Source organism: Nannobrachium achirus (genome assembly GCF_963921795.1).
Source record: "Nannobrachium achirus genome assembly, chromosome: 15".
NCBI classification, from domain to species: domain Eukaryota; kingdom Metazoa; phylum Chordata; class Actinopteri; order Myctophiformes; family Myctophidae; genus Nannobrachium; species Nannobrachium achirus.
The window spans coordinates 57,102,283-57,114,205 of record NC_137822.1 but is presented as its reverse complement, the minus strand read 5'-3'; the positions used below and the strand labels follow the sequence as shown (position 1 = coordinate 57,114,205).

Genomic DNA, 11,923 nt, shown 5'->3' with positions numbered 1-11,923 from the left:
TGGGTCGGGACCTCCAGGGGGGTCCCCAAATTATTTTGAGGGGTCCTCAGATGATTGACTTGATGTGCAACATTGTTTTCTCACCCACCGGTAAAAAATAAATAATAATAAGTGTATAGAGGTAGGGCCTATATGAACATTTCTAAAGTGACAATTTAAGGAATTTTTAATACCTCTAAAATGACAAATTAAACATTGGCCAAACTGTCAAATATTAGAGTCAGAAATTGTGAAAATAGCCGATCTATAGCCGCAAATTGCAACACTAGATTTTATTTTAATCGGATGAATCTAGGGTTGCAATACCTCCCATAGGCAGCCAATGCATCAAAACAGTTTTTTTGCTATCTGATTGTAATAAACAACTTCAAATTCAGCCATATTGGGGCTCTATGGAAAGCTCGGAGTGTCCTCTTTCTATCTGCAAAGTGTTTGTTTCATAAAAATCCGCCGTAGACATTTTAGGAGCTACTTCAAGAAATTGGAGCAGACATGGTTTATTTTCTACGTGTTGAACTTTGGAAGCGTTCGTCTTCTATTACGCAGCTTCCCGCTGCCTCCTGCATTAGGTGACATTTAGAACCAGGTGGTACACATGACTGCTGAGTGACAAGCGCTTCCAAACTCCAGCACTTGGAAAAAATAATCACCTGAAGCCAATATCTTGACAGAAAGTAGCTCATAACGTTAGTCTACGGTGGAGTTTTATGAAAGAAACTCTTTGCAGATAGAACGAGGATACTCCAAGCTTTCCATACAGCCCCGATATTGGTGAGTTTGATGTCGTTTAATACAATCAGATAGCAAAAAACTGTTTTGATGCTATGGCTGCCTATGGGAGGTATTGCAACCCTAGATTCATCCGATTAAAATAAAATCTAGTGCTGCAATTTGCGGCTAGCCGATCTACATGCTCACAACGCCTCGCAACGCAAGGTGCTGTGAGCATGTAGAACTGTGTTATACAAAATGTAATGCCTCAACTCTTACTGCTTGTCAGGGTGGGGGTTCCCAGTTAAAATATGGTTATTTTGGGGGTCGCGGCCTGAAAAAGTTTGAGAACCACTGTTCTAACCAATCAGCGTAGCAAAACATCTGACGTCATCTCAGTGCAGCCAGTCGGAAGAACGGCGAACACATATTTTCGGCCGATGAACTCCGCTAGCACATACTCTTGTTCCTTTTTAATTGTTGTAATTGATTCCAACTCTGAAATAACTTCACTTATTGCTTGTTTTATCGTTACACTTGTTGCATTGTAATGTTGCATTATGTTGCTTTATGTATCTATTTCTGTCTGTTATGTGTATGAATACATGGAAAATATATTTCCAAGCTGTATTACGATACACAATTTTATCAAGATTCTTTTTCATGTTGGTTCCTCTCTCTGCAGTTGTAGGATACGTTGTGTGATTATTGCCTTATTATCTGTCATCTGTTTCAAGAACAATACATTCTAAGAATCTGTATCTTGTCTTTGTTGATTGTCTGGAGTTGTTTTACAGTAACACAGCCAGTTATAGTGTTGTAATAGTGTTATTATTACATAGTAATAGTGATACAATCTTTCTGAACAGTTAACATAAGCAGGTAACTGGAGTGCACCTCATGGTAGAGCAAGGGTCTTCAGCCGGGGGCCCGGGACCCCTAGGGGGTCCTCAGAATTACTACAGGGGGTCTTCCAAATCTTTGAGTGATAGGGGGAAAAAGTGTTTTTATATGAACCACTTGAACCTGAGTGTCCATATTCCGAGAACTTTAGCCAAAAATAGCAGATCTACAAGCTCAGCTGTGAGCTTGTAGATCGGCTATATTCGGCTATAATTGACATGAATCCAAAATACACTGATGGTTGTTAATAAAAATCGAATTACAAATCAGTCAGACTTTTCTTTCTCTCTGTGAGCTTCATAAAGTTTAATGTATATGATAAGATGTCATTATACAGTATGAACTTCTCACTCACATACAGCTCACAGTTGTGCAATACTCATTGTATCCTTCTGTCTGTCTGTGTCCCACTCCCTTTCATGCCCACACATTATATGGAGAAAGATCTCTTATCTCTGTCTGTCTGGCTCTCTTTTATGCCCATATATGGTGTTCCATGTCCAGGCCAGTCTGTGACCACTCTGTGATGTCAGTCATTTTGGGCACTGTTTATTATCAGTGATGTCAGCGCGAGGCGTTGTGAGCTTGTAGATCGGCTATATTCGGCAAAGAGGTTTGGTGTAGAGGGGAAAAAGCAGACTAAGTAGTAGTACAGAGTGAAAGGTCAACTTTATTAAGTATTGACGGTTCAAGTGGTTAAATATCTGTCAACACAAATTGACATGAATCCAAAATACACTGATGATTGTGCTGTCAAACAATGAATGGAACTATGAAATCTCTGAATATGTTGTGGGGGCCCCTGCTTCATCTCTCTTTCTCAACTAAAGGGTCCTTGGCCTGAAAACGTTGAAGACCCCTGGCTCTTGTAGAGCTCTAGACCCTGATGTTAGATAGGAGTGTGGAGGCTTAGCTAGGGTTATCATTCACCAGGTTAGCATTCACCAATACATCGAAACAACGCTATGCACCCCATCTAACTACCGTATTAATGGACTGAATGTCTGTCTGTCTGTCCGCCGTCTGTCTGTCTGTATGCTGACATCACTGATACTAAACAGTGTCTCCCCATGGTAACAGCTGCATGTTGAAACAATGCACAAATTATATCTGTCATGAATGACATCCAACATCATTTCTGACATCACTGATACTAAACAGTGCCCAAAATGACTGACATCACAGAGTGGTCACAGACTGGCCTGGACATGGAACACCATATATGGGCATAAAAGAGAGCCAGACAGACAGAGATAAGAGATCTTTCTCCATATAATGTGTGGGCATGAAAGGGAGTGGGACACAGACACAGACAGTGTTCCTCGTTTTTGACCCCATCTTCTAGAGTGCTAGTGACACAGGCATTAGTACTGTCTCACCTCGATTACTGCTCAACAATATGGTCCGGCGCAGACCAGAAACATCTGTCTAAACTTCAAATAGCTCAGAATAAAGCTGCAAGGCTTGCACTGCACTGTCCATTGGGTGTGAGGCAGAGTACTGAGAGATTGCATGCCAGTCTCTCATGGCTCAGAGTAGAGGAGAGGTTGGCATGTCATTTAGTGAGTTTCTTTTGGAATATTTGTCATAGTAAGCAACCAGTTTGTCTGTACTCACGAATACAATATGTGAGAGATCGTCATAATCATGCTACTAGGCAGGCTACTAGGGGTGACATGGTTAAAGGAAAACCCAGAACAAATGCAGTATGCAGATCTGTAATGTATAGGGCAATTATTATATGGAACACGTTACCAAATATGATCACTGAAGCACCCAGTAAGGCTAGTTTTAAGAGACTCCTTAAAAGACATTTGACTAATTATCCTCATTTTAGTTTAAATTAATTGACCTGTAGTTGGTTTCCTTGTCTTGAATCTTTTTTTTTGTAAGACTACATGTTTTTATTGTATTGTGTTGTGTTATGTATTGTACTATGTATTGTTATGTTTTTTGTGGACCCCAGGAAGAGTAGCTGCTACTTTGGTGGCAGCTAATGGGGATCCGTATGAATAAAGAATAAAGAAGGATACAATGAGTATTGCACAACTGTGAGCTGTATGTGAGTGAGAAGTTCATACTGTATAATGACATCTTATCATATACATTAAACTTTATGAAGCTCACAGAGAGAAAGAAAAATCTGACTGATTTGTAATTAGATTTTTATTAACAACCATCAGTGTATTTTGGATTCATGTCAATTATAGCCGAATATAGCCGATCTACAAGCTCACAGCTGAGCTTGTAGATCTGCTATTTTTGGCTAAAGTTCTCGGAATATGGACACTCGGGTTCAAGTGGTTCATATAAAAACACTTTTTCCCCCTATCACTCAAAGATTTGGAAGACCCCCTGTAGTAATTCTGAGGACCCCCTAGGGGTCCCGGGCCCCCGGCTGAAGACCCTTGCTCTACCATGAGGTGCACTCCAGTTACCTGCTTATGTTAACTGTTCAGAAAGATGTATCACTATTACTATGTAATAATAACACTATTACAACACTATAACTGGCTGTGTTACTGTAAAACAACTCCAGACAATCAACAACATACAGATTCTTAGAATTTATTGTTCTTGAAACAGATGACAGATAATAAGGCAATAATCACACAACGTATCCTACAACTGCAGAGAGAGGAACCAACATGAAAAAGAATCTTGATAAAATTGTGTATCGTAATACAGCTTGGAAATATATTTTCCATGTATTCATCCACATAACAGACAGAAATAGATACATAAAGCAACATAATGCAACATTACAATGCAACAAGTGTAACGATAAAACAAGCAATAAGTGAAGTTATTTCAGAGTTGGAATCAATTACAACAATTAAAAAGGAACAAGAGTATGTGCTAGCGGAGTTCATCGGCCGAAAATATGTGTTCGCCGTTCTTCCGACTGGCTGCACTGAGATGACGTCAGATGTTTTGCTACGCTGATTGGTTAGAACAGTGGTTCTCAAACCTTTTCAGGCCGCGACCCCCAAAATAACCATATTTTAACTGGGAACCCCCACCCTGACAAGCAGTAAGAGTTGAGGCATTACATTTTGTATAACACAGTTCTACATGCTCACAGCACCTTGCGTTGCGAGGCGTTGTGAGCATGTAGATCGGCTAGCCGCAAATTGCAGCACTAGCTTTTATTTTAATCGGATGAATCTAGGGTTGCAATACCTCCCATAGGCAGCCATAGCATCAAAACAGTTTTTTGCTATCTGATTGTATTAAACGACATCAAACTCACCAATATCGGGGCTGTATGGAAAGCTTGGAGTATCCTCGTTCTATCTGCAAAGAGTTTCTTTCATAAAACTCCACCGTAGAATAACGTTATGAGCTACTTTCTGTCAAGATATTGGCTTCAGGTGATTATTTTTTCCAAGTGCTGGAGTTTGGAAGCGCTTGTCACTCAGCAGTCATGTGTACCACCTGGTTCTAAATGTCACCTAATGCAGGAGGCAGCGGGACGCTGCGTAATAGAAGACGAGCGCTTCCAAAGTTCAACACGTAGAAAATAAACCATGTCTGCTCCAATTTCTTGAAGTAGCTCCTAAAATGTCTACGGCAGATTTTTATGAAACAAACACTTTGCAGATAGAAAGAGGACACTCTGAGCTTTCCATAGAGCCCCAATATAGCTGAATTTGAAGTTGTTTATTACAATCAGATAGCAAAAAAACTGTTTTGATGCATTGGCTGCCTATGGGAGGTATTGCAACCCTAGATTCATCCGATTAAAATAAAATCTAGTGTTGCAATTTGCGGCTATAGATCGGCTATTTTCACAATTTCTGACTCTAATATTTGACAGTTTGGCCAATGTTTAATTTGTCATTTTAGAGGTATTAAAATTCCTTAAATTGTCACTTTAGAAATGTTCATATACCTCTATACACTTATTATTATTTCTTTTTTACCGGTGGGTGAGAAAACAATGTTGCACATCAAGTCAATCATCTGAGGACCCCTCAAAATAATTTGGGGACCCCCCTGGAGGTCCCGACCCACATAGTTGAGAACCACTGGGTAAGAGGAGTCTGTCTGTCAAGGCAAGTACTCCCGCCCACGTTTCAAGCTGCCCATAGGACTCTCATATTGTGGGAAGGAATAAGTGAATGCAAAGTACTATCCTTAAGGAACTTTGAGGCTTGAGAGTGGTAGACATTTGGTGAGCACGTTCTGTCCATTTTCTTTCATTGTCCGTAGTAGCAGATAAATACTCCATGTTGTCCACAAATCAACACCAAATTCTGTTAATCCAAGCGTAATATGCAGGACATGGTCGCGTCGGAGGGCTCGGCCGTAGCAATTCCTGGAACACGAGGGTGGGCTTCAGGCAGCCGGGCGGATATGGTCCTGTTGTCGCAGTGTTGACCTTCCTGGCAGGTATTCAGCTGTGGAGAAAAACAGAACGTGTGTGAAGATTCAGACTAGTATAAATTCATTCTGAATTTCGGTCGCAATTGACCATGAGAAATGCCACAGCTTGTCTCTGTATAGACGTGTGTGTACACAGTTTTAGAGTCTATGGGTTGGTTCCCTTTTCACATCACTGTGGCATCACAGGCAGGGGCGTCACAAGGGGGGGAAAGGTGGGACTGAGTTACTAGGGCCCAAGGTGGAGGGGCCTTAATTATTTTATAGTTTAGCTATTGAAAAATAGCAGATGTACAAGCTCAGAGCTTGTACATCTGCTATTTTGTAGCGAGCTTGTAGATTTTATGCCCATATATGAAGATCCCTGTTGTTATTGATATAAATCACTTGGAGATCCCTGATGGCATCGATATTAAGCCCATATCTAACAGGATGTATGGGCATAAAAGGCATGTACTATATACAGTAGTAGATGGATCTCCATATGTATATGTCAATTTGTGTTTTCAGATATTTAATCACTTGAACTGTCAATACTTAATAAACTTGACCTTTCACTCTGTACTTGGTCTGCTCCTTTTCCCCTCTACACCAAAGCTCTTTGCCAAAAACAGCCGATTGAGGCGTTGTGAGCTTGTAGATCTGCTATTTTGGGCTACAGTTCTCAGAATATGGACACTAGGGTTCAAGTAGTTAATATAAAAAAGGAGTAAAAAAAAGTTTCTATCACTCAAAGATTTGGAAGACCCCCAGTAGTAACTCCGAGGACCCCCTAGGGGTCCCGGACCCACTGTTGAAGTAAAGAACAGTGTTCTCAAACTTTCTCAGCTACGGGGTCCCTGCTTCATCTCTCTCAGCTAAGAGGTCCCTGCTTCATCTCTCTCAGCTAAGGGGTACCTGCTTCATCTCTCTCTCTCTCTCTCTCTCTCTCTCTCTCTCTCAGCTAAGGGGTCCCTGCTTCATCTCTCTCTCAGCTAAGGGGTCCCTGCTTCATCTCTCTCAGCTAAGGGGTCCCTGCTTCATCTCTCTCTCAGCTAAGGGGTCCCTGCTTCATCTCTCTCAGCTAAGGGGTCCCTGCTTTATCTCTCTCAGCTAAGGGGTCCCTGCTTCATCTCTCTCAGCTAAGGGGTACCTGCTTCATCTCTCTCTCTCTCTCTCTCTCTCTCTCTCTCTCTCTCTCTCTCTCTGTCTCTCGAAGGGGTCCCTGCTTCATCTCTCTCTCAGCTAAGGGGTCCCTGCTTCAACTCTCTCTCAGCTAAGGGGTCCCTGCTTCATCTCTCTCTCAGCTAAGGGGTCCCTGCTTCATCTCTCTCTCAGCTAAGGGGTCCCTGCTTCATCTCTCTCTCAGCTAAGGGGTCCCTGCTTCAACTCTCTATCAGCTAAGAAGGGGTCCCTGGCTGAGGGGGGTGTTGTTGTTAGCTTTAATAGCTTTCAGTTAGCATGAGAGTTAGCATGTGTTGCTAGGTAAAGAAAAACATTACAGACCTACTGTAGAACAGCCTAACATTTTAACAATAAACCCCCATTGAGTCATTCTAGATGATGCCTATTGTCTCTTACCTGAATGGACTCGCTATATGCAGATATCCACGACAGCGATGCTTCTTTGCTCTTGTGAAACAAGTAATCCACGAGCAGATAGGAAACCGCAGGTGGTTCAGTCCGAGTGTATCAAAAAAGCAACTGGGTTAAGGCAGCCGGAGCTTGTGATTGGCCGTCTTAACAAGATGCTGTTTGTATACACTCGGACTGAAAGACCTGCAAAAAATACTCTCCCGTTGGGGTGTTTTTGTTTTCATTGGTGAACGACGCACGCAACTTCCGCCGACTGAACTTCCTGTGAAATCATAACAAATTATAATTTATTTTTATAAATAACAATGAATAAACACACTGGCCCAAATTACATTATTGTCATTTCGGTTGGCTCAAAATAAATACATGAAAGATTAAATAAATAAATAAATACATGAAAGAAATGCATTGAACATTACAAAATCTTAGCAATTAATTGAAGGGAGCTACAATTAAACATTTTATAAAGCTAAGGCTTTAAATGTTATAAAAATGCATTGAATGGAAATGCCTAACTAAACCACCGGAATATTGAAACGGTCACGTGACGATCACTGTTTTAGCCCATGTGACGCTGGTATTTTAAGAGCGGGTCCACGCCGAGCGGGAAACGCCGACGCTCAGCTCTCCTCACACCGATCAATCCCGCTATCTAGAATTCCTTAGCGTGCGATTTTGAGTGGCGTATAGCTATAGTGTAACGACCTCCTCACGTCCTCACGCTACGCCACCCAAGACTCCACCTTTTGCACAAAAATCGTGCATTTTTACCCCAATGTTCCTAGCAGCTTCTCCTGAAGCTATTGTATTCGCACGATGTACACTTTGTAGAAAAGTAATGTGTGGGTTTGCTATGCAAATCTTTCCCCAGAGTGTCTCCTACGCAATTTTCGTCACCAAAGTATCAGGTTACAGTTTGCTTCAGCAGTGACGGGCGCGCAGCAGCAAGAGCCTAGCTAGCCGAGAGCCTGTATCTTACAAGAAGTTGGCGGCCCTTCGGGCCACTCACCTCTAGAGTTCGGCCCACTCACCTCTTCACAGCAACATACTGTCTGTCTGTGTGTGTGTGTGTGTGTGTGTGTGTGTGTGTGTGTGTGTGTGTGTGTGTGTGTGTGTGTGCGTGTGTGTAGGGGTGTGTGTGTGTGTGTGTGTGTGTGTTGCTAAAATGAAAACATTGAAATAATGAAAATAAAACATTGGCAGGCCTATTATAGTAATAATAATAACACAATTAGGCCAAAACTTTTTTTTTTTTCAAAAAACTATTTTTTTCTCAAAACACAATTTTTTCTCTAAAAAAAATTTTTTTCCTCAAAAAAATATTTTCTCTCAAAAAAAGAACTACCCATATTTGCCCATTACAAATCCATTTGATTGCTGGTATACCGTGAGGGCCTCCGGAGGGGGCCCGAGCTCTAGATTTGAGGGCCCCCGAAGGGGGCCCGAAATTCTAGTATATATAATATATACACAGTAGGTGGCGGTAATGGGTAATAAACTCGATGGATTCCACAGGCAGGAAAAAGGAGAGGAAGCAGACCTGTTGTTGTCGCGTCGTCTCTTCCGGTCTGCGTCTCTACTCCGTCGGCTTAGACAACAACGGATCAGCTAAAATGCTGATATAAACATACTAAATCCTTCTCCTGGAAATTCATTTTGAAAGGTGAGTGTGTTTTTGGCTTTTTGCATCTGCGGAGATGTCTGCCGTGTGTACTGTTTAGGATAATTGTCCCCGTATTATCAAAAGACCGCGTTCTTTGTCTTCTGCATTTCTTGTTAGCTAGCTTGGTAGCAAGTAATGGTTAACAATGTTATGTACCAGCTTGGTAGGCAGATCTGTGATGTATATATATATTTTATTTGTTTGTGTGTGTGTGTGTGTGTGTGTGTGTGTGTGTGTGTGTGTGTGCGTTTGTCTAGCTATACTTATGGGGACCATACGCATGTTCACACACTCACATGCTGGGGACGTCTGACACAGTGGGGACAAAATCGTAGGTCCCCATAATGTTATCATTCAGGAAGATAGGGGACAGGTTGCTGAAGTGTCTTTTTGTTTTTTTAAGCAAGTCCCTCAATTCACGTTTTCATGTCATATGACAGGTGTGTTAACACAGTGAGGACAGCCCCCATCAGACGATAGTTGGTACTGCAGTTTGTGTGTGAGTGTCAGCATGCGCCGTTGAGTGTGTGAGAGAATGGGAGAATGAGAGATTCACACACTACTAGCCAATCACAGGTCAGATATTTGCATACAATGATGTTGGCTTCAAGTCAGCCCATATGGTGGACTTTCTTTCAAGGACTTGGTCCCCGGTTGGTCCCCGTAATGCATGCATACATGCGTGTGTGCGTACGTCCGCGGTTGGTCCCCGTAATGCATGCATACAAACATGTGTGTGTGTGTGTGTGTGTGTGTGTGTGTGTGTGTGTGTGTTTGTGTGTGTGTGTGTGTGTGTGTGTGTGTGTGTACATCAGCAACACCAGTTTCAACTTTCTAGACTTGTCAGCAGAAAGAAAAGGCTATTTTCTTAATTTCGTCTTTAAAATGTTTTTTTTTTCTTAGCTTTTTTATCTCTGTTCCTGACTGCACCTACTGTAATGCTTTTATTGTAGTGATAACGATGTGTGATATACTACTGTGATGTTTTTGTCACCCACAAAAACAACCAAACTCTACTCATCATCATTATTTTTTTCTTTTTTTTCTCCCTGTATTTCACTGCAGCTTACAGTCCACCATTTGGAGAAGTCATGGTAGGTTTTAGTAACTATTTTATTTACTGTAATTTACTTATGTAACTCTTGGAACCAAATGGACCTTAGAGGTCTGTAACTCAGACTGACTGTGTACAAATGGATCCAAATGGACCCCTTACATGTCTGTAACTCTGACAGTGTACAAATGAATCCAAATTGACCTTATGTCTGTATCTCTGAGCGTACAAATGGACCCTTACACTTACTGCTCTGTAACTCTGTTTTCTGCTGGTGTTTCAAAGGGTGCGTTCGGAAATGCGCACCGGGTGTGTGCTCAGTGTAGTGGATGCCTAAATCTAACCCTAACCTCAGTAAAACTATGCCTAACCCTAACCCTAACCTCAGTAAAACTATGCCTAAACCTAACCCTAACCCTAACCAGAACCGGTGCGCATTTCCGAACGCACCCTTTGATACACTGACTGAAACACCAGAAGAAAACACTCTTCCTAACTCTGACAGTGTGCAAATGGAATCAAATGGACCCTAACAGGTCTGTAACTCTGAGAGTGTACACATGGAACCAACTGGACCCTGACAGACAGTGTGCACTGTCAGTTTTCCCTTGTGGGATAATAAAGCTATCTATCTATCTTAGGTCTCCATGCCTTCACCTCCTGGCCCAAAGTCTAAATCGACCACCACTATGCCATCTTCACTGCAGCCCAAGGTGAGATGCTTATGTAGTACGTGACTGTTATGGACACATTTTTTTTAAACCTCCCTTTATCATTGCTCTATTTCTTTTTGGCACCTTATTTTTTTTTGTTGCATTTATTCAATTATTGACACACTCTCTCTGTTGTACATCCTCCTGCAGGAAGACCCGGTCCCCACACCTAGCTGAAGACCTTCCTGCATGAAGTCCTACATCCAGCTCCCTGGTAAGCTCACAGTAAGACAAAAATATACTATCTACAAGCTCACAACACGTCACAGCGTGATGCGTTGTGAGCTTGTAGATAAGCCTTTTTGGCTCGGAGAGAATTTGTACTCATAATGTGATAACTAAAATACACACTAAATGATCTGTTCTTTATCATTCCAGAGCCGATGACACAGTTAACTGACGACAAGACGCAGCACAGCCCCGGCCGGCGTCAGATGGAAGGCTGTCACCCTCGTCCTGGCCAGGAAAGCACTGATTGGCACATCCTACACCACACCAGCAGCGCCTCTAAGCAGACTCAAGTCTCGCCACCTACCACGCCGGCAACTGAACTGCTGACCATATAAAGCCTCTCGACCTAGGACCCAAGATGTTGGCATGGCTACGCGACACCAAGTTGGACCTCCGACGTTAGACGAAAGCAGCACAGCCCAGAATACCATAGTTGATAATAAAGGGTAATAAATAGCCGATCTACATGCTTGTGAGCATGCAGATTGTGAGCATGTAGATCTGCTATTTTCACAATAGAACTGTGTTCTACAAAATGTAATGTCTCAACTCTTAGTGCTTGTCAGGGTAGGGGTCCCCAGTTAAAATGATTATTTTGGGGGTCACGGCCAGAAAAGGTTGAGGACCACTGCTCTTAACTCATAAAATTGAATGACAGACAGTACACCGTACTATGCACAGTAATTG

General features: G+C 42.1%; 1 long non-coding RNA gene across 1 annotated transcript; it reads left to right on the top strand.

Annotated features, from left to right (window-relative positions):
* Nucleotides 1–9,135: 9,135 nt before the first annotated feature.
* LOC308298911 lies at nucleotides 9,136–11,636 on the top strand. Its single transcript, XR_013962743.1, has 5 exons — nucleotides 9,136–9,238; nucleotides 10,304–10,332; nucleotides 10,934–11,005; nucleotides 11,156–11,219; nucleotides 11,384–11,636. It is a non-coding gene; the product is annotated as an uncharacterized lncRNA (long non-coding RNA).
* Nucleotides 11,637–11,923: the final 287 nt, after the last annotated feature.